At 36.9% G+C, this 27,029-nt stretch overlaps 1 protein-coding gene across 2 annotated transcripts in view; it reads left to right on the plus strand.

The window, feature by feature from the left end:
* The window catches only part of CTNNA3 (catenin alpha 3), a 1,846,273-nt gene that overhangs the window by 903,383 nt on the left and 915,861 nt on the right, over positions 1–27,029 (plus strand). The gene's annotated exons all lie outside the window — the stretch shown is intronic.

Genomic DNA, 27,029 nt, shown 5'->3' on the forward strand with positions numbered 1-27,029 from the left:
AAAAGCACTCATACAACCAAATATCTATTCATTTGATAGCTCATCACTGAACATTCAGAGAAGGCAATGGCACCCCACCTCAGTACTCTTGCCTGGAAACTCCCATGGATGGAGGAGCCTGGTAGGCTGCAGTCCATGGGGTCACTGAGAGTTGGACACGACTCAGTGACTTCATTTTCACTTTTCACTTTCATGCATTGGAGAAGGAAATGGCAACCCACTCCAGTGTTCTTGCCTGGAGAACCCCAGGGACAGTGGAGCCTGGTGGGCTGCTGTCTATGGGGTTGCACAGAGTCGGACACTACTGAAGTGACTTAGCAGCAGCAGCAGCATTGAACATTACATGTTACTATATCAGAATGACCTAAATCTTCCTAATTCTCTACTTTATTGCTTTGAAATAGTCCAAATTACCCTTGTGAATGGTATAAAGTGAGGAAAGTCACCTAATCCATTCAAATTAGAAAATGAAGAATAAGTAGGAAAACTGAAAAAAAAAAAAAAACCAAATTTGGCATTCAACACCACTCAGTAAATAATTTTCTTGTTGTTCCCACTATACTGATTACATTTCATTCTTTTTCTCTGCTCTTGGTACCAACACATAAATGTACATTTCTTTTCTTGGAAAATAGATATTAAAATTCCTTCAAAACATTCCTGCTGAGAATGATGGTCATTTTCAATGAACAAACTCTTTAGAACTTCAACTAGTATTTTCCAACTGTTATCTGGATTCCTGTTAGCAATTTGAGTTACAGATGAATAATTGAAAATGGTGGCTTGAATTTTCTGGTAAAAATAAGTATCTCTGATCATCTTCTTATGTTTTATTTCTCCTTAAATTACCATTATTATGTAATTGAATTACCAAGGATATAGTTGAAGAGTATATTATTTTTTTAAAAAAAGGACTCTAGAGACAAAGGGTAAAAAATCCATTAAATATTAAATTTAGTCTTGAGATTTTAAACTAAATGATCTATTCTTTTTCTTAATTTTAAAAAAAATAAAGTTGAAGACTAACTCTGTCAGGGATCCTCAAGACCATCAGGGGTGATAATTTTCCAAGTGGACTGACAGGACTCAGGATATAGTTGTACTCATAGATGATGATTTCTTACACTGAAAAAATATAAATATAGCAAAATCAGCAAAGGAGGAAAGAAGATGAAATGGATAGAGTTTGAAACCAGGCTTAAGCTTCTAGAAGTCTTCTCCCAGTGGAGTCACACAGAACTCGTCTAATTTTTTCCAGCACAAATGTGAAGACATGTATGAAATGTCTAGCAGGGAAGCGTGGCTAAATCTAGAAGTCCACAGTTTTTACTGGGAGCCAGCCATGTAGTCCTGCCTCTATTTAACTTCTGCCAAAATTCCAGACTCCCAGAAGAAAAAAAAAAAAAAAAGCAGATATTCAGTATAAGCCATATTGTTTGAATAACACTTACGCGGAGTGAACTGTATTTATTGTTCAGTCTCTAAGTTGTGTCCGACTCTTTGCAACCCCATAGACTGTATGTAGCACGCCAGGCTTCCCTGTCTTTCACTATTCTCCTGGAGTTTGCTCAAATTCATGTCCATTCTTCCAGTGGTGCCATCCAACCATCTCATCGCCTGTCACCCCCTTCTCCTCTTGCCCTTAATCTGTCCCAGCATCAGGATCTCCAGAGTTTCAGCTTTAGCATCAGTTCTTCCAATGAATATACAGGATCGATTTCCTTTAGGATTTATTAATTAGGGAAAACAATGTCATTTTCGGGATTCCTTAGAATCATCTTAGATTCCAGCCAAAGGTCAATCTTGCAAATAGACCTTTTTAGAGATAGTAGCCTCAGGTCTGCTATGTCAACTCATTTTTGCACACGAAGTGAAGCTCACATATTTCTAAATCTATATAATCTTTGAAAATTTTGTTTTCTTGACTACTATAGAGCAGGTTTAGGTCTGAAAATAACTGAGGAGCAAAATATAGGTGTTATAGAAGTTTAATAAATATTACTATATTTGCTGCCCTTTTGGAAGCCTATCTCCCTTTAAATACATGAAATGAGCAATCCTCTGATTAAACTTATTGGGAGATTGCACAGAAGAAAATAAAATTTATTGATGGACAGATAAGGCACAGCTATGGAATGTGTGGGGTACAGGACAAGTGCTTTGATGTTGATTTTCATTACTAGGGGAACAGGGGGGCAGCTTGCTGCCTGAAGTGACACTTAGGGAGGACACAGATGAGAGTTTGTAGAAATGATGCTGGCATCCATGAATGAGGAGCAACAGCAGATGGAGGTACCAGGGCCGAAGTGACAAAGCTCAATGACTTAATACACAAAGCAAGCAAGGAAAAATCCCCACAGAACCAATCTCATCGAAAGATTAAGTGAGCAGTTTTCTGGGTTATCAAACAGGGTTTTGGTATTCTGGATGCTAGTTTAAGAGCTTGTAGTGTGTTCTTTTGCTTTGGATGAACCTTGAAAATATTGATATATCTAAGATAAAAAACACTTTTCATGTCCATGCAGAGCTAATTGCAGCAGGTAGTAGTTAAGAAAAAATTGAATCAGATGCCTAGGGGAGACCAAAGGACAAACTGTTGCCTGAAAATATCCACAGATGTCAGTATCAACAGATGAGAAAGAAAAGCAACACATACACAGTCTTGATCTTAAAAAAAAAATTCTGGCATCTTTGATTGTCTTTTATTTATCAGTGTCATAAAAAAGATACATTTTTTTTCTCAGTTCAATGCAATCATGTTTATTGTGTATTTTTTTCATAGGAAATATGGAAGGTAGTTAATCCTACTTGTGATTAACAGCATGGATTCTGGAGTCAGAAAGATTTTAGTTGAAAGCTTATCATTTCATATGCTAACACAGTGAATATGAGTAACAGTACATCTCCTCTGTACCTCAGTGTGATTATCTGGAAGTGAGAATTATGCTGAAAATTAAATAAGGTATTTTGAACGGTTGTTGTGTGTCAGATACAAAGTATCTTTTCAATAATAGGTTCATATTACTATCTGGTAATTGCTGCTATATAAGCGGTGCTATAGGTATATTTTTCTTCAGTTACTCAGTCATGTCTGACTCTCTGCAACCCCATGGACTGCAGCATGCCAGGCTTCCCTGCTACAGGTATAACCCCTACCTTTAATGTTGAAAACTCAGCCTCTGTGCACCAGTGTTGAATTGACATTCAAAGAAGGAAATTTGGGTGAAGTAAAAGAGAATAGTGTCACTGTTTTGCTGAGCGAAGGGGGACACAGAGGGCTCAGTTCAGTTCAGTTGCTCAGTGGTGTCTGACTCTGTGATCCCATGGACTGCAGCATACCAGGTTTCCCTGTCCATGATGAACTCCCAGAGCTTGCTCAAACTCATGTCCATTGAGTGGGTGATGCCATCCAGTCATCTCATCCTCTGTTGTCCCCTTCTCCTCCTTCCTTTGGTCTTTCCTGGCATCAGGGTCTTTTCCAGTGAGTCTGCTCTTCACATCAGGTGGCCAGAGTATTGGAGTTTCAGCTTCAGCATCAGTCCTTCCAATGAATATTCAGGACTGATTTCCTTTAGGATTGACTGATTTGATCTTCTGCAGTCCAAAGGACTCTCAAGAGTCTTCTCCAACACCACATTTCAAAAACATAAATTAATTCTGTGTCACTCAGTATTCTTGATAGTCTAACTCTCACATCCAAACATGACCACTGGAAAAAACATGTCTTTGACTAGATGGACCTTTGTTGGCAGAGTAATGTCTCTGCTTTTTAATATGCTGTGTAGGTTTGTCATAGATTTTACTTTCAAGGAGCAAGTGTCTTTTACTTTCATGGCTGTAGTCACCATTTGCAGTGACTTTGGAGCCCAAGAAAATAAAGTCTGTAACTGTTTCCATTGTTTCCCCATCTATTTACCAAGAAGTGATGGGACTGTATGCCATGATCTTAGTTTTTTGAATGTTGAGTTGTAAGCCAACATTTTCACTCTCCTCTTTCATTTTCATCAAGAGACTCTTTAGTTCTTCTTTGCTTTCTGCCATAAAGGTGGTGTCATCTGCATATCTGAGGTTGTTGATATTTCTCCCAGCAATTTTGATTCCAGCTTGTGCTTCATCCAGCCCTGCATTTCACATGATGTACTCTGCATATAAGTTAAATAAGCAGGGTGACAGTATATAGCCTTGACATACTCCTTTCCCAATTTGGACCCAGTCTGTTGTTCCATGTCCGGTTCTAACTGTTGCTTCTTGACCTGCATACAGATTTCTCAGAGGCAGGTCAGGTGGTCTGGTAGTCCCATCTCTTGAAGAATTTTCTACAGTTTGTTATGATCCACACAGTCAAAGGCTTTGACATAGTCAAGCAGAAGTAGATGTTTTTAAGGAACTCTCTTAAACGATGATCATGGCATCCGGTCCCATCACTTCATGGGAAGTAGATGGGGAAACAGTGGAAACAGTGTCAGACTTTATTTTTGGGGGCTCCAAAATCACTGCAGATGGTGATTGCAGCCATGAAATTAAAAGACGTTTACTCCTTGGAAGAAAAGTTATGACCAACCTAGATAGCATATTCAAAAGCAGAGACATTACTTTGCCGACTAAGGTCCGTCTAGTCAAGGCTATGGTTTTTCCAGTGGTCATGTATGGATGTGAGAGTTGGACTGTGAAGAAGGCAGAGCGCCGAAGAATTGATGCTTTTGAACTGTTGGAGAAGACTCTTGAGAGTCCCTTGGACTGCAAGGAGATCCAACCAGTCCATTCTGAAGGAGATCAGCCCTGGGATTTCTTTGGAAGGAATGATGCTAAAGCTGAAACTCCAGTACTTTGGCCACCTCATGCGAAGAGTTGACTCATTGGAAAAGACTCTGATGCTGGGAGGGATTGGGGGCAGGAGGAGAAGGGGGCGACAGAGGATGAGATGGCTGGATGGCATCACTAACACGATGGACGTGAATCTGAGTGAACTCCAGGAGTTGTTGATGGACAGGGAGGCCTGGCGTGCTGTGATTCGTGGGGTCGCAAAGAGTCAGACACGACTGAGAGACTGAACTGAACTGAACTGAACTGAACTTGCTTTTTCGATGATCCAGTGGATGTTGGCAGTCTGATCTCTGATTCCTCTGCCCTTTCTAAATCCAACTTGAACATCTGAAAGTTCGCGGTTCACATACTGTTGAAGCCTGGCTTGGAGAATTTTGAGTGTTACTTTGCTAGTGTATGAGATGAGTGCAATTGTGCAGTAGTTTGAACATTCTTTGGTATTGTATGTCTTTGAGATTGGAATGAAAACTGAACTTTTCCGGCCCTGTGGTCACTACTGAGTTTTCCAAATTTGCTGGCATATTTAGTGCAGCACTTTCACTGCTGGGGTCCCACCCCGGTGGATCCAGGGAATTTGAAGGGTGGACGGAGTCAGCGAGGAAAGACTTATTTATTTATTAATATAAGATTAGATTAGGAAGAAATAGTGTAGTAGGAAGATTAAGTGGAGAAAGAGGGCTGAATAGCTTGGATTACGTGGATACCAATAAAATTCCAGACAAGGAATTTGCACCGTCTACGTTGGGCCACCAGCGCTCGCTGAATATCTAAGGGTGCCTCGCCTTAGGCTTCCTTTCGCACAGGTCTTAACAGCCAGGGCAAGTAAGTAGACTTGGCGAGCCTCCGCGCCCCAGATGGAAATTCAGCCTGAAATTAAAGTAAAGAGGAGAGGGAGGGGAAAAAGAGAGAGAGACAGGGGGGAAACCAGTCCAGCAACTGGCTCAGGCCTCTATTGTTCAGAAGGCCTTTTATACTTTTGATAAAACATGGAGATCAATGGGTAACACAAAGTTATGCAGTGTTAGCAGTCCAGACTCTTATCAAAACCAGGCTTTTCTCTCTGCATACCTAATTGTATACACAAGTCTTAGGTAATTTACATCATCTTCCAGCAAAAGGGGCCAATTAACATTTTACAGCCTTTTTTTCTGATAAGGGTTTGTCAACCATAAGACTTATTTGTGTTGATCTTCCCAAAGTCTGGTGCCACTCTCAGAAAGCACTAAATAAAGTTACATTCTTACATAGCAAGGACACAAGAGGAGTGCAGTGATATACAACAAAAGAAGTAATGAACTCAAAAGTCTAGTGTTGCTAACATCAGAACTATTATATATCTTTTTCCATATCCCGTTTACATTGATTAACATCCTCCCAGGTGCCTAAAAGATAAAGAATATGGAGGCCTGGCAGCAATCATTGAGTCAACAGTGAAATCCCATCACCAATATAATTTTTAAGTCTTTAGAAAAGGCTCTGTATCTTTAAGATGCTTTTAAGCTTTGTGCCTCTCTCGGTTGGGGGCTGCAAGCAATTCACAAGCTGTAAGAGGTCCAGGGAACCTGTTAGGCAAGCTAGAGAGCAATCAGAGGGGGTTAACTGAAACATCCCTTTCAAATGCAGAAGACTAAAGCCCTGAGTTGACTTTTTTCCAGAGAATATCAGAAAAGTGGAAAAGCAGAGTACAAAAGCCAGCAGATTTTTATTTTGGGGGGGTGGGGGTGGATGCTCAGGAAATGCCAGGGGGAACTCCTAAAGCCTGATCACAGCCTTGCGTATGTCAGCTTCCTCCCTCATGACCTTGTCATGGGTGGGATTCCTCACACTGGCTCCTGGCACTTTCACAGCATCATTTTTTAGGATTTGAAATATCTCAACTTGAATTCCATCACCTCCACCAGCTTTGTTCACAATGATGCTTCTTAACGCTCACTTGACTTCATATTCCAGGAAGTCTGGCTCTAGGTGAGTGATCACACCTTTGTGGTTATCTGGATCATTTGGATCTTTTTGTATAGTTCTTCTGCATATACTTGCCACCTCTTCTTAATATCTTCTGCTTCTGTTAGGTCCATATCTCCAGTGGATCTTCCCAACTCAGGGATCAAACCCAGGTCTCCCATATTCCAGGTGGATTCTGTACCAGCTGAACCACAAGGGAAGCCCAAGAATACTGGAGTGGGTAGCCTATCTCTTCTCCAGCAGATCTTACTGACCCAGAAATCAAAACAGGGTCTCCTGCATTGCAGGTCGATTCTTTACCAACTGAGCTATCAGGGAAGCCCTTACAGAGGGTTTAGTTCAGTTCAGTTGCTCAGTCGTGTCTGATTCTTTGTGACCCCATGGACTATAGCACACTAGGCCTCCCTGTCCATCACCGACTCCCAGAGTTTACTCAAATTATGTCATGTGATGTTGGTGATGCCATCCAACCATTTCATTCTCTGTCGTCCCCTTCTCCTCCTGCTTTCAATCTTTGCCAGCAGCAGGGTCTTTTCAAATGAGTCAGTTCTTCAAATCAGGTGGCCAAAGTATTGGAGTTTCAGGTTCAGCATCAGTCTGTACAGTGAATATTTAGGACTGATTTCCTTTATACTAAGGAAGAACTAAAGAGTCTCTTGATGAAAGTGAAAGAGGAGAGTGAAAAAGTTGGCTTAAAACTCAACATTCAGAAAACGAAGATCATGGCATCTGATCCCATCACTTCATGGCAAATAGATGGGGAAACAGTGGAAACAGTGACAAGCCTTTATTTTCTTGGACTCCAAAATCACTGCAGATGGTGACTGTAGCCATGAAATTAAAAGACACTTGCTCCTTGGAAGAAAAGTTATGACCAACCTAGACAGCTTATTAAAAAGCAAAGACATTACTTTTCCTACAAAGGTCTGTCTAGTCAAAGCTATGGTTTTTCCAGTTGTCATGTATGAGTGTGAGAGTTGGACTATATAGAAAGCTGAGCGCCAAAGAAGTGATGCTTTTGAACTATGTTGTTGGAGAAAACTCTTGAGAGTCCCTTGGACTGCAAAGAGATCCAATCAGGAAAATCAAACCAGTCCATCCTAATGCAAATCAGTCCTGAATATTCATTGGAAGGACTGATGTTGAAGCTGAAACTCCAATACTTTGGCCACAGAGGATTCATGCCCCTCAAAAAGCTGTTTGTTCTAACCCCTGAAGATTTAGTAAGGAGTTTTATAGCAATCGTTCAAAGGTGGGTGCTAGTAAGATCAAGGTATGTGCAGTTTACCACATATGGTTCTCAAAGGTGAAACTGGGCAGGACCTTCTGGCTCTCCTGGGAACAAAGCCTTTCTGTTCCTATTTCTTGTTTGTAGGGAATAGACTTCAGCCTCCATGACCTTCCTTGAGTTCCAAAGGGCAGATTTGAACAGTTGTTAATCAGAGAAAGGAGGGGATTCGGAGACAAGGGCAAAGAAGCCTTAGGACAGGGTCCGGGTTCAACCTCAAAGGATTTGCATAAGAGTATCTTTGAGCTGTTCATAGAACTAAAACCCTGAACAAATGGAAGGTACTACTTAGCACTCTTCATTCCAGAGAAGACCACCTGAGTCCAGATTAAAGGAACACCAGAAGCTTACTAGGAGGAGATCACAAGGGGTCAGATTAAAGGAGTAGAGGAACTGCACATACCCTACATCACATGTAGTAAAGTGCTAGTGCCAGCTAAGTCACTTCAGTCTTGTCCAAATCTGTGTGGCCCTATAGACTGCAGTCCACCAGGCTCCTCTGTCCATGGGATTCTCCAGGCAAGAATGCTGGAGGGGATTGCCATGCCTTCCTCCAGGGCACCTTCCTGATCCAGGGATTGAACCTTCATCTCTTAGTCTACTGCATTGGCAGGTGGGTTCTTTACCACTAGCGCCATTTAGGAAGCTCCATATGTAGTGAAAGTGACTTGTAATTGAATTACAGTATCACTTATAGTGATAAAAGTTGATGTGAAGTGCACAATTGAACAGAAGTGAAAGGTATCATTTAGCCTTCTAAAGATAATAGCTTCCTCTCCATAGTCTTTCCTACATGAAAGAGGAAAGGAACTCTCTTTGGAGAGGAAGTGAACTCACTCAGTCCTAAAATTTATAAGTGAAAGTTCTGTAGGTGAAGAAGGGAAAGGACATTTCAAACAGAATTCAGGTGCAAATATGTGTTTAATGGGTTGTAAGATATGAAATTGAGAGGCAGGAAAAGAGACAAGTGGAAAACCAGAACTGAACCAAAATGAACTAATAATCTCCCTGTATGAAAAACACAAAAGTGGATTATATATTGTAAGAATACACAAATGATAGCAACACATTTATATTTTTTAAAACATATATTTAAATTGAATGTAGTAATTTTGCACGTTTAAATTTAATGTGTTTTGAAAAATACAAGCACTGGTGTAACTCACACTCCTAACAGGGTATAAAATAGAGATACAAAATACAACATGCAATTGTTCATTTGGGCCCCATTTAAGTCACACCCTGTGTGTTACACACCCTCAAGCTGATTTCTTTTACCATTCCATTTTACCCAATTTAGAGTTTCATAGAGATGAACTGTGGAAATCTTGTTTCACTCAGCAAAATATTTATTCAGTTCCTTCATGTTGATGCCTTTGCCAGTAGTTTGAGCATTTTAGTTATTGAGTAGTGCTGCTTTGAATGAATATACTAAAATTTATCCATTCTCATACTGATGGACTGTTGAGTAGTTTCTGGTTTGGGTTTGTTCAGTTCTTTTTCTTGAGCTATATTTTAAATTCTGTTAAATACATGCTTAGTGGAATTGTCTGGTCATAGATATATATTTAGTTTTATAAGATGTTGCCAAATGTTTTTTGCAAAAATGTGGTACCATTTTACACTTTTACCTGCATTTAAGAGTTTCAAGTTGTTCCATGTCTTTGCCAACGTTTGATGTGGCCAGTTTTTAAAATTTTAGTCATATTAGTGGAGGTATAAATAGCATTCAGTTCTATAATGATATTTGGTATTGGTAAACAAAAAAATTGGTAATTTTTCTATGTTTATTGGCTATTTGTGTGTCTGATTTTGTGAAGTGTTCAAAATGTTTTGCCCATTATCACTGTTTTTTATTTGACCTCTTACTGTGTTGGAGTTAAATATTCATCATACAAGTCCATTGTGAGATGTAGGTATTGTGAATATTCCAATTTGTGGCATGTCTACTCATATTTTTCAGTGTCTTTTTATGAACACTTTAGTTTGTCATTGCTTTACTATGTCCAAGAAATTTTTGCCTTGTCTAATATTGAAAATATGCTTTCTTCAAGAAGCATTTTGCTTCTGTACTTTGCATTTATGAATGGTTTCAAATAAGTTTTTACTTATGGTATAAGAAAGAAATTGAGGTTCATTTTAAAAATATGGTTCCAGCACCAATTATTGAAGACATTCCCCCTCACCCCACCATTAATTACTCTGGAGACTTTGTTTAAAAAAAAATACACGTACACAAACCATCTAAATGTGGATCTATTTCTGAACTTTTTTTTCTGTTTCATTGATTTACATATCTATCCTTTTGTGCATTTTCTTAATAACTATAGCTTTATAGGAAGTTTTAAAATCCAATGCTGTTATTAATCCTAAATTGTTCTTCTTTTGAGATTGTTTTGTGTTTTCTATATTCTTTGTATTTCCGTAAATTTTAGATTCCATTTTCTACAAGGAAATCCTGCTAAGATATTGATTGAGATTGTATTGAATCTACAGACAGATTTGACAGTAACAATATTTGCTTTCCCAATATCTATATCATAGCCATCGACGTAAGACTTCTTTTTTTCCTGTCTCAGAAATATTTCATTAGTTTTCAGTGTAGAATTTTGTACATTTTTGTTTAAATTTATCCTTGTAACTTTTTATGATTTTTAAATCTACTTCAAATGGTGTTTTTAAATTTGATTTTCCACTAATTCATTGCTGTGTATACATATATAATTGATTTCTAACATTGATCTTTCAGTCTATGATCTGTCTAAGCTTACAAGTCCTAATATTTCAAAAATAGATTTCTTTGACTTTTCATGTACACAATCACATTGTCTGTGAATCATGTTGAACAACTAAGGCAGACTTTCTTCTTCCTTTATGTTTGCTAAATTTTTTAATATTTTCCCTGCCTCATTGCATTGACTAAGACCTCCAGCATAATGTTGGATAGAGGTGTAAAGAATGGACATTGTTGTCCTAATTACAAACTTAGAAGAAAAAAACACTTGGTATTAGCTCTAGATTTATTTTTGAAGTTTACTTCTGTTTACAATTGGCTGAGAGAATTTTTTTTTAATAAAAAATGGGAGTTGAATTTTCTCTAATACATATTTTTTTGCTTACATTTATATGATCATAGATCATATTATGTTAATATAATGAATGATAGTGACTTCTTAATATTAAATCTTGCATTCTTGAGATAAAGTTTACTTGGCTAAGGTATATTATCCCTTTTATATAGTGGTAAATATGATTTGCTAACAGTTTGCTAAAAATTTTTGCATGTATAATTTTGATGGAAATTGGCTTGTGTGGTTTGATATTAGGGTTGTGTTGACATCATAAATGAGTTGGAGAATATTCATTCTGTATGTTTGAAAGATTCTGTACTGTATATGATTAGTATGACTTAAAATTTTTGGTAGAATTCACTAGTGGAGCCATCTCAGATTTAATTCTTTTGAATGTGTGAAACATTATTATATTTTATTTAGGAATATTTTTACACCTGTTTTCACAGATGAGATGTACTTTTTAAAATTTTCTTAAGTTTATTTTGTTGGTGTTCAGTCACTAAGGCATGTCCAACTCTGTGACACCATGGACGGTAGCACAACAGGCTTCCCTATCCTTCACTATCTCCTGGAGTTTGCTCAAACTCATATCCATCCAACCATCTCATCCTCTGTCACTCCGTTTTCCTCCTGCCCTCAATCTTTCCCAGCATCAAAGTCTTTTCCAATGAATCAACTCTTTGCATTGTCTTAAGCATATATAGCAAGTAAAATGCATTGAGAATCTTCACCATTTTTCTTTGTTCTGCAGAAATTTGTAATATATGAGAGTTTTTAAAGAGTTATTATTCTTTAAAAGTTTAATAAAAGAACTCATTCATTAACCTTGAGAGCTTAAAGTCTATTTGAAATCATTTCAAAATATTTTGGCTACTTCACTGATTAGCCTATTCAGATTGTCTTAAGTCAGTTTGGTCATATTTTGTTCATAATGCAATCTGCTTTATTGAAATTTTAAAATTGCATAGATATAATTATGTATAATGTTACAGGATTTTAAAAATTTCCAAACTTTTTATATTCTTAAAGAAATTCAGAACCTAAGGATTATATAGCATAGAATTTATAAAAGTTAATGTGTAAATCTGTAAAGGAATAAGTTAAATCATAGAAAGTTTATTGGAGATAAATTAAAATTATCTTCATTCATTCAACTTTTGTATAGTTTTAGTTTCTTGATGATTGTTTATGTTTTCATGACAAAATTGTATTATATTTTTCCAGAAATTTTAACAAAGACTTAAAAATTTATTTGGAACTTTGGAAACTTGCCTTATTTGATTTATCCCATTTGTTGCTTTAGTCTTTATTTCCTTTTTCTGATAGCTAAATATCTCAAATATTTGTCTCTCACTTTTTTTATGCAAAGCATTATTCTTAGATTTCTCTTTCAATTCTTCAGTTTTAATTTTTAAAGTATCGCTCTGTTTTATCAAACCTATAATTCAATGGCTAGTAAGATACGTCAACCTACATACACTAAGAAAGACAACAAATACTGCCAAGTAAGTTATGATAAAGGCTTCATATATTACTTATGCTTTTGATGTTATATTTATTGAAAGAGCCGTTTTGAGTAATTTAGCATATTTTTAAAACATTTATCACTATTGTGTATACATGAAAGAGGAATATATAAGCTGAATACATGGGCTAAGTTATTACTCATCTCTTCACATTCATAAATATCTAATTCTCCTAAATACCTTTTTATATCAGAGTTATTTATATGAATATTTTCCACCCAATATTGTACTCTGTACCACTCACAATACTGATGATTCAATTTTACTTAAAGACCTTTGTTTAGTATTTCCTATAGTGTGACATCTAGTAATATTCTCTTAGCTTTTGTTTATCTTAGAATGTCTTTAAGCTTATTCTTTTTTTTAATTTGCATTTTTAATTTTTTTATTTTAATGTAGCTGAATACAAATTCAATTCCCAAATACAGTATTTGAATATTTTATTTCACCACTTAAGATTTTATCTGGAGTCAAATTTTTATATCATATACCTCATTGAATCTTAAATTACCTATCACATTTAAGACCACTGTGTGTTGATGTATGGCAAAACCAATACAGTATTGTAAAGTAATATAAAGTAAAAAAAAAAAAAAAACCCACTGTGTCTTCTTATTTTTGGTTGTCATCACCTATAACTCAGTTTATAGATGTACACATAAGCAGGTCTGACTTCTGGCAAAAGGTAGAGACGTTATTGGGGTTTGTCTTTTTTTTTTTCCTTTTTTAAATATTTTTTACTTTACAATACTGTATTGGTTTTGCCATACATTGACATGAATCCACCACAGGTGTATATGAGTTCCCAACCCTGAATCCCCCTCCCACCACTCTCCCCATATCATCTCTCTGGGTCATCCCAGTGCGCCAGCCCCAAGCATCCTGTATCCTGTATCGAACCTAGACTAGCGATTTGTTTCTTACATGATAGTATACATTCTCCCAAATCATCCCACCCTCTCCCTCTCCCACAGAGCCCAACAGTCTGTTCTTTACATCTGTGTCTCTTTTGCTATCTCGCATACAGCGTTATCATTACCATATTTCTAAATTCCATATATATGTGTCAGTATACTGTATTGGTGTTTTTCTTTCTGGCTTACTTCACTCTGTATAATAGGCTCCAGTTTCATCCACCTCATTAGACCTGATTCAAATGTATTCTTTTTAATGGCTGAGTAACACTCCATTGTGTATATGTACCACAGCTTTCTTATCCATTCATCTACTGATGGACATCTAGGTTGCTTCCATGTCCTGGCTATTATAAACAGTGCTGCGATGAACATTGGGGTACACTTGTCTCTTTCAGTTCTGGTTTCCTCAGTGTGTATGCCCAGCAGTGGGATTGCTGGGTCATAAGGCAGTTCTATTTGCAGTTTTTGAAGGAATCTCCACACTGTTCTCCATAGTGGCTGTACTAGTTTGCATTCCCACCAACAGTGTAAGAGGGTTCCCTTTTCTCCACACCCTCTCCAGCATTTATTGCTTGTAGACTTTTGGATCGCAGCCATTCTGACTGGTGTGAAATGGTACCTCATTGTGGTGATGTTGAGCATCTTTTCATGTGTTTGTTAGCCATCTGTATGTCTTCTTTGGAGAAATGTCTATTTAGTTCTTTGGCCCATTTTTTGATTGGGTCGTTTATTTTTCTGGAATTGAGCTGCATAAGTTGCTTATAATTTTTGAGATTAGTTGTCAGTTGCTTCATTTGCTATTATTTTCTCCCATTCCAAAGGCTGTCTTTTCACCTTGCTTATAGTTTCCTTTGTTGTGCAGAAGCTTGTAATTTTAATTAGATCCCATTAGCTTATTTTTGCTTTTATTTCCAGTATTCTGGGAGGTGGATCATAGAGGATCCTGCTGTGATTTATGTCGGAGAGTGTTTTGCCTATGTTCTCCTCTAGGAGTTTTATAGTTTCTGGTCTTACATTTACATCTTTAATCCATTTTGAGTTTATTTTTGTGAATGGTGTTAGAAAGTGTTCTGGTTTCATTCTTTTAAGGCTATTAAGTTCTTGATGTACAGGATTTTTGTTTGTTTGTTTTAGCAGGTTGAAAGTGAAAGTGTTACTCACTCAATCCTGTCTGACTGTTTGCAACCCCAGGGACTGTAGCCAGCCTCCTCTGTCCATGAAATTCTCTAGGCAAGAATATTGGAGTGGGTTGCCATTCCCTTCTCCAGGCGTTCTTCCCAACCCAAGGATCAAATCCAGGTCTGCTGCATTATAAGCTGCATTACAAGCAAATTCTAAATTGGGTAGGCAATGCTTTGCTAACCTGAAATAGTTATATTTACAATGGATTAGAACTTTCATTATTATATCCTAAACATGCATTATTACACCATTTCACATTTTATTCTGTATCTAGATACAGTTATCAATATTGTTATTAATTTTCAACTTTTTCTGTATGGTTTTACAGGTATTGTGAAAACTTAGAGGAGACTGAGTAATATGTTCTAGCTAAATTAGATTTGGTATTTCTAAGCTTTTATTTTTAATATTAACTTTTTAAATTTAAGGCTTTATTTTTATACAAACTTTAATTATTATTTGACAATGGAGACATAAATAATTTTTTAAAGTTCCAATCTGCAAGTGGATAGTTTGTCTCTGCTAAGCTAATTACCAAATGTCAAGAAGAATGTAGGTAGTAAATAAAGTGTTAATAGTCTTGTGGTAAGATATAGATCAAAGGTCAATCTAGGTACTTATCTGAAGTGAATCTATAATAATTTACAAGGGTTCTGATACCTGGTTTGTTGACATAAAATTGAGGGGAGGTGTTAAATGAGGTAGTAAGTATAAAATTATTGTGAAGGTTAACATGTACAAATAATTGTTTATTTTCATCTTAGCTTACTTTCCTTACTCCCTGAGCTTAACTTAATTTGTAGAGTGACGAAAATAAACCAAGGACCACCCTGCCCTATCTCTCCAAACTGAACTACAATAACCAACTCAGCGGACATGAGTTTGAGCAAACTCCATGAGATAGTAAAAGACAGGGAAGCCTGATGTGCTGCAGTCCATGGGGCCTCAAAGAGTTGGACATGACTTTAGTTACTGAATAACAAATAATCTGAGGCCTCAGGTAAGGACAACACAGAAACTTAGTTCCAAATCTTGGTTTGGTTTTCCCTTAAAAAAAAAGAAAAAAAAAAAATCTCCTTTAGAAACAGGAAAATCTTTCTTTGTCACAAACAGAGCTCTCTACAGTGTCAATATATGTTACTTGCTTTATACCAAATTCAAGGTCACAATGGTGCTATGCTCTCCTAGCTTTACCTAGGGAAAAAAGTTATTAAGAGGAACAAATAAAGGGAAATTGAATGGTTCTGGGTTAAACGGCTGGAAAGCACTTAAAGGGTTTCCTTTATTTTGCCATTTATTCATGCACAATGGCTTCAGTATTTAAATGTGTTCCTCTTTATTGCCGAATCCATTGAGGCAGTGAACTGTATCTTTGTGGGGCTGCTTGTGTGGTGTAAATGAATGATTGTCATCCTGGGAACCATAATTTAACCGCACATAGGCATCACCTAGCTAAAAGTATTTTGCCACCATATAAGTACTGAGGTGATATATTTAAATTATTTTCCAGCTTCAAGAAATATGCCTCCTCTGTGATAGGACTTTGTGTAGGTCTGAGGAATTGGGAATAAACACTTTGAATACAGAAAACACAATTACTTGAGACACTTTGTGGTCATCAAATTGAGTTTCTTGTCCTTGTTATACGGTAAGAAAGAAATTCATAAGCTTTTCACTAATTCCAGTGGTTTCTTCCTTGTAATTGTGATAACAGATTCTAAAGCCAAAGAATAGTTATAGAAAATACAAGAAGAAAGTAATAATGATGAGAATAATAAAAAATGATAATGAGCCCAGAGCCTGTGTGGCCTAGCTGAAGCGTTGATACTGTTGCAGAGTGATGGCTCTGTCATACTGATGGGATCTGTATTTCTTCATCAGATGGCTCATGGCCTCAGAAGCCTTTGTGTGGAAAATCCCATGGATGGAGGAGCCTGATAGGCTACAGTCCATGGGGTCGCAAAGACACGACTGAGCGACTTCACTTTCACTTTCAAGGCTTAGTTCATTCATTGTTAATATTTACTGGGTCTTTCAAACTGCTCTCTTCTATACTTGGTTTTGATCCATGACATTTCCCCAACTTATTCAAGTAAGGAGTATTTGTTTAAGGCTTAAAAATTGACACATTTAATTAGAATTTTGCTGAGTGTTCTCTACATTTCTGGGTCTTTTACTATGTTATCTCTGCACCCTTCTAAGCCATGACTTAATTTTGGTTTAACCAGATTTTTCAGGGTCTATTTCTGGCCAGGTAATTTGATATTAAATGCTTGGTATAAAAATGTACTAGCCTGCAATTAAATAGTTGCCTCGACAGAAGGTGAGTGGGACACTTTGATCTTTAATGACTCAAAATTCCAAATTTGCTTGTGTATTACTGAATCTGTGATTAATGTTTGTGTGAAACTAAGCTTGATATAACTCCAGTAAGGGGGAAAGGTCAGAAATGTGATTCTAACGCAGGGAATAAATAGAAGTGCTGTTTATGTAGTTGCAAATATTGCTGTAGTGACACATCCACAAGGCAGAGCCAGATGTCATGAGCCTATTTAATAAGTATGTAAATAACAGCAAAAGTTCAAAGGATGCTCTAATAAACATTTTTCAAATCCTGCTGCTGCTGCTGCTAAGTCGCTTCAGTCGTGTCCGACTCTGTGCGACCCCCATAGACGGCCTCCCACCAGGCTCCCCCGTCCCTGGGATTCTCCAGGCAAGAACACTGGAGTGGGTTGCCATTTCCTTCACCAATGCATGAAAGTGAAAAGTGAAAGGGAAGTCGCTCAGTCGTGTCCGACTCTTCGAGACCTCATGGACCACAGCCTTCCAGGCTCATTTAAAATATATAATATGTAGCAAAAAATAATGACTTTACCAGTTATAATTTTCTTAATGTAATTGATTCTATTTCCTCTTCCTTACAATGTAAATAATCGTATTCTACCTCAGAGTGGCTAATGAAGTAGATAAGATACACATACAGAAAATACAACAGTTCCTGGTAGATGATAGATATTTGACAATTAAGTAATTTTTTCTAGTTCTTTTTTGAAACTGAAGTATAGTTGATTTACAATGTCGTGTTAGTTTTAAGTGTACAGAAGATTGATTCAGTTTTATATTTTATGTATATATGTATGTATGTATATATATTTCAGATTATTTTCCATTATAAGAAACATTTCCTCCAAAAAATATAGAAAAGAAGATTCAGATCTATTAGTTGGTGAAATTAAGTATGATATAGGCAAACAAATAGACTGACAAAAAAACAACTGTGAAAAAATATCTGTAGGAATGAAAGTTGAGAATTCAATGAAAAAGTGATTTTTTTTTCAGAGTATCTTCCATTATTGGTTATTACAAGTTATTAACTATAGCTCCTTATGCTACACAGTAAATTCTTGTTGCCTATCCATTTTATGTATAGTTGTTTGTGTCTGTTAATCCCATACCCATAATTTATCCCTGCCCTACTTCCTTTTGGCAAACTTAAGTCTGTTTTCTATGTCTGTGAGTCTGTTTCTATTTTGTTTATAGACCCATTTGTATTATTTTTTTTTTAGAATCAACAGGTAATGATATTATATAATATTTGTCTTTCTCTATCTGGCTACACTAATCATATTTTCTAGATCCATTTCAGTTCAGTTCAGTTCAGTCACTCAGTCGTGTCTGACTCTTCGAAACCCCATGAATAGCAGCGCGCCAGACCTCACTGTCCATCACCAACTCCCAGGGTTCACCCATACTTATGTGCATCGAGTCAGTGATGCCATCCAGCCATCTCATCCTCTGTCGTCCCCTTCTCCTTCTGCCCCCAATCCCTCCCAGCATCAGGGTCTTTTCCAGTGAGTCAGCTCTTTACATCAGGTGGCCAAAGTATTGGTTTCAGCTTCAGCATCAGTCCTTCCAATGAACACCCAGGACTGATCTCCTTTAGGATGGACTGGTTGGATCTCCTTGCAGTCCAAGGGACTCTCAAGAGTCTTCTCCAACACCACAGTTCTAAAGCATCCATTCTTCGGTGCTCAGCTTTCTTTGTAGTCCAACTCTCACATCTATACATGACTACTGGAAAAACTATAATTTTGACTAGCCAGACCTTTATTAACAAAGTAACGTCTCTGCTTTTTAATATGCTGTCTAGGTTGGTCATAACTTTCCTTCAAGGAGTAAGTGTCTTTTAATTTTATGGCTGCAATCACCATCTGCAGTGATTTTGGAGCCCCCAGAAATAAAGTCTGTCACTGTTTCCTCTGTTTCCCCATCTATTTGCCATGAAGTGATGGAACCACTTGCCATGATCTTTGTTTTCTGAATGTTGAGCTTTAAGCCAACTTTTTCACTCTCCTCTTTCACTTTCATCAAGAGGCTCTTTAGTTCTTCTTCGCTTTCTGCCATAAGGGTGGTGTCATCTGCATATCTGAGGTTATTGATATTTCTCCCGGCAATCTTGATTTCTGTATATACTAACTAAAATTCCATATTCTGTTTATCAGTGAAAATCAATAATTAGAAAACCCTTTAACACTCTTGTGAACTTGTAAAAAAGATGAATACCTAAATAGGATAGATTTTAGGAAAACTGCTAACGTGTGTGACTAGGCAACCTTTAGACATTTGTTTTAGAATGGTACAATTACTCCTCATAATATCTTCCATGATTTTCCCTAATATTATAGCTACTATTCTAGAATAGATTTTTTTGATATTTCAGAAACAGGTGAGAGAGTGCCAGGTGGTGATTGATTTTTGACATTGATAACATTAAGGTGATTGTATATGATTTTGTGCCAAAATACGAGGCAAAAAGAAAAGAATAGAAAATTTGGGTGTCTGAGCAATATGGGATTTAGTTATCAGTAATTGATTTATTCTATATCCTTGCTACTCAAAGTATGCTTCATAGACTTGCTGTGTCAGTATCACCAGGGAGCTTGTTAGTAACGCAAAATTTTAGGCTCCATGAAGAACTAAAGAATCAGAAGCTACACTTTAACAAGATCCACAGGTAATTCTTATGAACATCGAAGTTTGAGAAACAGTGCTCTGGAACACTTAAAACTTAAAATTGTGCTTTATATGAATTAATGATACTGGGTTACAAATTAAAAATAATGCAATATGAAGAATATTAATAGGCATCATGACAATATTTATAAATTATAGTTGCTTTCAGCTACCTTTTAAACCCCAAGACCAAAACAAATGTAAATTACATATTTTCAGAAAAAATAATTACAAGCTAAATGTTAAAGGAGGTTATATATATATTAAAGTGTCTTGGACTTCCCTTGTGGCTCCTGCAATGCAGGAGACCTGGGTTTGATCCCTGGTTTGGGAAGATCCCCTGGAAAAGGGAAAGACTACCCACTCCAGTATTCTGGCCTGGAGAATTCCATGGAATGTATAGTCCATGGTGGTCACAAAGAGTTGCACATGACTGAATGACTTTCACTTCCAATACACAATATAATATATACAATATAAAATACAATTTTATAATATATATATGTTTTAGAAAATAAGATTTTAAGTCAGCATTTGGTTATCAAAGCTACACAGGCAACTGGTGAAATAAATTAAAGAGGTAAATGTCTCATCATAATTGATAATTTGTAAACATAACATTACCAGTCTTTTAAAATTACCTCATAAAATAGTCTTTTAGAAGTATTGTTGTTCTTTCATATGACATGCCACCTTCCTTGTGAAATCTTTTATATTATGCAGCTGTACAAATTAAACTTCGTGGATAAATGTAAAATGTAGGCCTTATATATTGAAATAAACATTGGTAAGATATTGTATTTCACAGAGTACTGATTACTCAGGTAATAAAATATTAATTGTAATAAGGTCCACTCAGTCTCAGTATATTTTTAAATTTAGTTTTAGTAGTAACTCATTTTTTAAAAGAAAGCAGTATGGTTGCTTTACAATATTGTGTTAGTTACTACCGTACGATGAAGTGAACAGGCTGTAAAATGAGGTGAATGAGCTATATATATGTGTGTGTGTGTATGTGTGTGTGTGTTCTCTCTCTCTTGAGCCTCCCCTGCCCCATCCCACACTCTAGATCACCACAGAGCACCAAGCTATGTTATACAGCAGGTTCCCATTAGCTGATTTACACATGGTAGCATATCTATTTTTATAAGAATATTGGAGTGACATATCTGTTGTTTAGTCACTAAGCCATGCCCTACTCTTTTGTGACCCCATGGACTATAGCTGGCTAGGCTCCTCTGTTCATGAGATTTCCCAGACAAGATTACTGGATTGGGTTGTCATTTCCTTCTCCAAGAAATCTTCCTGACCCTGGGGTTGAACCCATATCTCCTGCATTGCAGGCAGTTTCTTTACCACTGATCAGCTTGGTCTTCCCTTACATATATACAGTACCAATATTCTTATATTAATAAAATACCTAATATCCTTATAAATATATGATTAATTCATTAGCTTAGTAGTCAGTAGTGAAAGTCACTCAGTCGTGTCCGACTCTTGCGACCCCATGGACTGCAGCCTGCAAGGTTCCTCTGTCCATAGGATTCTCCAGGCAAGAATACTGGAGTGGGTTGCCATTTCCTTCTCCAAATTCATTAGCTTATTCAGCAATAATAATTTCACAGTATAAGTGTCAGGCATATACTAGGTACTGGAAAAGATGGTGAACAGAAGTTCAGTCTTTTGCCCTCCTAGTATTTCCAGTCTACTTATTGGGAAAGATGGACATTAATAAATTATTGACAAAAAGAATTTATAATTATAAGTTGTAACAAGCATCTCTGAGTGTTTTGAGTCTGGGAAGGCTTTCTGGCAGAAGCAGCATTGGAACTGAGATCTCAAGGATGAGTAGGAAATACTCAGGATCTGAATACAGTAAGTGGGTATGGGAAGAGAATTTTGAGTTGAGAAAACAGCGGACTGAGCCCTGTGGAGAGGGAGGAAATGATATGTTTCAACATCTGAAGAGCTATGATGATTGGAACATAAATGTAAAGAGGTGACCTGAGATCAAGCTGGAGAGATGGTTAGGCAGAGGTCAAATGACTTTAACATATAAAACTTTAGGAGCTCTAGGATGTAGAGGTTTGGGTCCCTGTTTGTTATCTTTTAAAGAGAAACCATTGATGGGTTTTAAAGTAGGGGATGTGACATGAGGGGAATTTCTAATTGATTTCTTTCAAAATCACACCATCTTCAAATTTGAGAATGCATTGGCTAAGAGGCTGGGAGGGTGAAAGTTATAGGTAGACCAGTTAGAGAAATGGACTTGAATCTGAGTGAACTCCGGGAGTTGGTTATGGACAGAGAGGCCTGGCGTGCTGCGATTCATGGGGTCGCAAAGAGTTGGACAGGACTGAGCAACTGAACTGAACTGAATTGAATGGTAGTACAGACATTAAAGGATTATGGTAATAGTGGTAGTGAAGATAAAAGTGAGTGGATTCCAGCAGTATAAATAAAAGGCTTTGATGAGCTATTAACTGGAAGAGGAGGAGCTGTAGTGTCTCTGCATTTCCAGGGCATGGCTCTTCATGGATGGTGCTGAAGAAATCCAAGTCTGGGTGGAAAGGTCAGAAGTTTTAGACATGATGTCCTTTGATTCAAGTTTTATTAAGGAAAAAAATATATATGTGTTCATTGTATCACTATGGTATATTACAAATATATAACTTTTCAGTGGTTCTTTGATATTCAGCTCATATCTCTCTGCCCCAGAGCTTATGTTCTGTATGGGATTGTGTCCTTTTTTCATTGCCTAATGGTCCTCTTTTGTGCCTCATACTACTCTTGTCAAATATATTCTTTGCTAGAGCATTACTCTTTATACAGGTGTTCTTTTCAGTTAATATCTGCTAATCTAATAACTTAAGGTCCATTTCTAGAACCAAGTGTTTAGCAGTATGGGAGAAAATAAAATAGTAGTTAAAACCTCAGGAGTCAGACATACCTGTGTCCTAAGTCTGGCTATATCACATCGTAGCTCTACGTTCATGAGGAACAGTGCATTCCTCTGAGCCTGTTTGCTTTTGCTTTTCCCAAAAGCAGACAGTGATTATCCAGTGCTTGGTACATTACAAGTAAACTATTAACATTTGACATTATTGTTGTTATATTATTGGTATTTTTTAGCCTTTGCTACTCTTCCATGCACTCTGCAAAATATTGGTCATGATTTTACTTGTTAATTCAAAAATAATATTCTTGTCCCTTAGCTTACTTTCTCTTTAACTTGAAAATTTCTGTCCAGTAGAGAGATGGAGGTGGGGATAGGGAACACTTTTTTCAGGTAGAGCTGCCTCCTAATCAAGGCACAATGATTATAAAGAGTCACCAGTTATGCCTTGTAATTGCTATGTGTCAATATCTTTTCTCCTTCACCTCTTCAGCAGCAAGTGTTCCCAAGCTAACATTCAGCATCCTGCCCTTACCAGAACACTGATGACTTAAGTATGTAGAGACTCTAATACCAATAAGCAAAAGTTACCCACATGCTGCTCCTGACCCCTGATTGTTGCCTGCCCATGCCTGGCCATGCACTCCTGCTTGTCAAAATACTTTGAATAGCACCACCTGGTATACTATTTATAAATTATCCCACTGAACTAAAAAGGGGCTTATTATACATGATTCTTCCCTATTTAATAAAGTGGCTAAAAAATTCCTTCAAGTCATAGCCATTTCAATAGTATGTATCTGCAGTTATCCTGGATCCTCTATCTTCTGCATCTTTAAAATTGTTGTATAATCAAAATTTGCACTAAATTGACTGACATTTCCTCACTATCAGGTGCAGGAAAGTAATTTCATTTATATATGTCTTCATACACATACATATATGTATGTGTGTGTGTGAGAAAGAGTGACCCAGGTAAATTATTTGAGCTCTTTCCTTTAGTGCTTGCTATGGTGGTTCTTTAACTGCAATATTCGTGTTTCTCAGTTTTGTTAACCTGTAATGTTCTTGCTGCATAGTGTTAAATCTGTATTTTATGCCCCATGATTTCTAGCTAGTTCATTTCATTCTGTTTCCTGAGGTTGATGGAAGGAGGAGTTAATATCCTCAGCTTTCTAATGGCAGGCATTGCAAAGGATCATGCCTGTCTCTAACAGGCCCAGCTTCCTAAGCCAGAGTGCAAGAAATATTACAGGCAACAGATAGTTTCATTTTCAATTTAGACACCCATTATTTGCTGTTTACAGGCCATTCCTAATTCTGCGTCCAGAATTTATGGTTTGTTCTGGCACTTATCATCACAGCAATCTCCTGCAACTCAACTGTGCTTCATCGGGAGCTTTGTGCTGCTTTATCAATGTTGCCTGACATCTGGACCTGATATATAGCACCGCGTCCAAATCACCCCAGCTCAGAGAGGCTTGGTTTATGACTCCCCAGATGTCCATCTCTACCACTGGTTAGGCCAGTTTGCACAGTCTCAGTGAGGGGGAAATTTGACCCTTGGGAAGAGGGCAGTGGTCATTAAACAAAAACCTAACATTTAAGACTCTGAACCCCTCCAAACCAAAATAGAAGATGTCATTTATTAAGTTAAATGTACTGAGTTTTGTTCAGCGCTAAATAATGAAGTAAAGGTGTTACTTAGTTTTGCTTTGCAAACTTAAAATGAGTAGTGATGTTTACATCTCCTGAAGAGAGTAAAATGACAGTAACTGCTTCGGATTCATAAGCACATTTGAAATAGTTATTTTATAGTCTTGTTTTTGAATATACTGTATTTAGTTTTGCCTTTCAAATATGTGGGTGTTTCCTAGGCTTTGTTTGATAGCATTAATTAAAGTTTACTGAAAGACCTTGAAATCTTTTGTGCCTTAATTGTCTGCAGAAGAATCACTCACTTAAGGACGGCTCACTCGGTTGCATCTCTGAAAGGAGATGGGAGCACAAGTATCTCTTACACATGCCATAGGTCAAATGCTATTTCATTTCATTTTAAATCTTGCTGATTAGACTGAGAATATCTTTTGCCACCAGTACCTACCTACTTTTGTGCTGTTGCTGTGGATTTTCACTTTCCCTTCATCCCTTTTAGGAGAAACAGAGCTGACAAAACTAGACAAGGGACTGGAGCTGGTCATAGAAGGGCTTCCTATTCCTTCTTCCCTAAACTGAGGGCTCTTCAGCGCCTCCCTGAGAATTCACCTTCTGCTAGGGAGGGCCGAGAAGGCAGGGAGATGGAGAAAAACTCACTGGAGACAGGGCTGTGAGTGTCTTCCTCACCTTGTGTGTGAAGAAGCTGCCTGATAGGAGCTGTGTCTTCAGGGGAGGGACACAGCCAGCTTATAGCATCCCCTCAGAATAGCAACGAGAAAATAATCGCCCCAACCTTATTCTCCTCCCAGCTTTCTGTTACTCCTGTTGGCCAAACTCACCTGAATGCAGGGAACAAGGGAGCATCTTTGTATAATCTGAACTGTGAGTTTAGAGCGTGTGATGAAAAAGGGTAGTGAGTGGGTCAGGAGGGGCAAATGGAAAAAAAAAAAAAGAATCTGGCACCAGTGATTTCATGAGTCCCTTGAAGGTTCCCATTTCACCTTCAATTCACTTGATGTGAATGATTCTTCTCCTTCAGCTGACTGCTTATTCTCAAATCTAGCAGTTTATATAACTCCTCTCAACTTAGCTCCATTTACCAGTGGACAAAATGATCTTAAACAAAAACCAAGATGATCCCAGACCTTTTTTCCTTTGTAAGACATTTATATCTGGACCACAGACAATGTTCAAATATTAGAATTCACTTATCTCTTCTGTCAGTCATCAGTAAACAGCCAGCCACCTCTTAGCAGGTAGATTTTTCAAGAGAGAGTTTATGCTTGCCCATTGAATCTCAGCTGCCAGAGACTCATATCATGCTTTCTAAACAGTCCTTTTAGACTTGTGTGAGTGAGGATAATAGGGGGAGCTTGGGAATTTAGATTAGCTTTGTCCATATAAATTCTTTTAAAAATATTCTGCAGTCTCTACACACCTCAACTTTTATATCTTCATCATATATGTGAGACTGTTTCTTTTTAAAATCATTATCTTGGTTTGGCATATCAGTATGAAATGCCTTCTTTATATTTTAAATGTAATAAAAAGGAATGGAAAAATTTCACATACTGTGAAAGGTCTGGGAATGGGCACATGGGAAAGACAGAATATTTTCAAGCAAGACATATTAGTGCCTTTCAAATTTTACTCCACATAGCTCAGTATTTATTCTGATGGCACATAAATTAGATCTTGTTTATGAGAGTTTTTCCTGTTAAAGATATATGCACAAATCAAGTTTCATAGGTAATATTTTCAATAGACTAAGTGGATTTGCTATGAAAGAGAATATGCTTATTATCTTTCATTTATAAGAAATATTTAATTGTAAGGAAAATTATTACCTGCCAAAATTAATTTTGAAGAAAAACAATTTTATATGCCAAGTTTCTTCAAAGTAGAACCTTTTTTAACTTTACTCCATGCTTTGGAGTCAGAAACTCTTTGAATTATGAACCCTGAAACTACTAATTGAAGACAATAGTGAAAGAAATTATTTTAATCCATAAAAAAATAACTCTAATTCTTACAGTGTTAAAAATAAACATGTCTGCAAGACACAGATTGCAATTGATGGTGAAAGTTAAAACAATAATCAATATAGTGGAAATCTAGATGGTCTGGATTTTACATGTATGTGCAGTGGAAAAACTTGGACTATAATTCAAACTCTGTAAAGCTTACAGTTGCCCAAAGTTTGACATATTGAGCATAATTAAACTATATAAATAAAAACCTGACCTAGGAAACAAAAGAAGTGGGAATTAGACTTAAGAAACTGGAGCAATGACATGATAAAATTTTAATGAGATTAGTATGGTTCGAATACTCTACCTCCTATAGCATTGTAGAAATAGAAAAATTGCTAGAGAATAGGATTCTATTCAAAAATGGAAAATAGTTTATTTGGTCTGTGTGTGTAATGACATATCACTTCTTATTATACTCTGGCATTGTTTTTCAATATCATAAAAATGTCCTTGCCATAAGAACTCAAAGTATAATTGACAACACAAAATACTGCTTCTACTGTCTTATATCCACTCTTATTTTAACATCACGATTGTTTTCTTTATGGATAGCAACTGCTGAAGCTCGGTCAGGCATCACAGAGTCAAAAGGATTTCTAGAATAAGTCAAATGTCTTTCTGAAATATGCTAGCATCCTCTGATAATGACTCAATAAAG

The sequence above is a fragment of the Oryx dammah genome, unplaced genomic scaffold (assembly GCF_014754425.2).
Source record: "Oryx dammah isolate SB20612 unplaced genomic scaffold, SCBI_Odam_1.1 HiC_scaffold_6, whole genome shotgun sequence".
In the NCBI taxonomy this organism is placed as follows: domain Eukaryota; kingdom Metazoa; phylum Chordata; class Mammalia; order Artiodactyla; family Bovidae; genus Oryx; species Oryx dammah.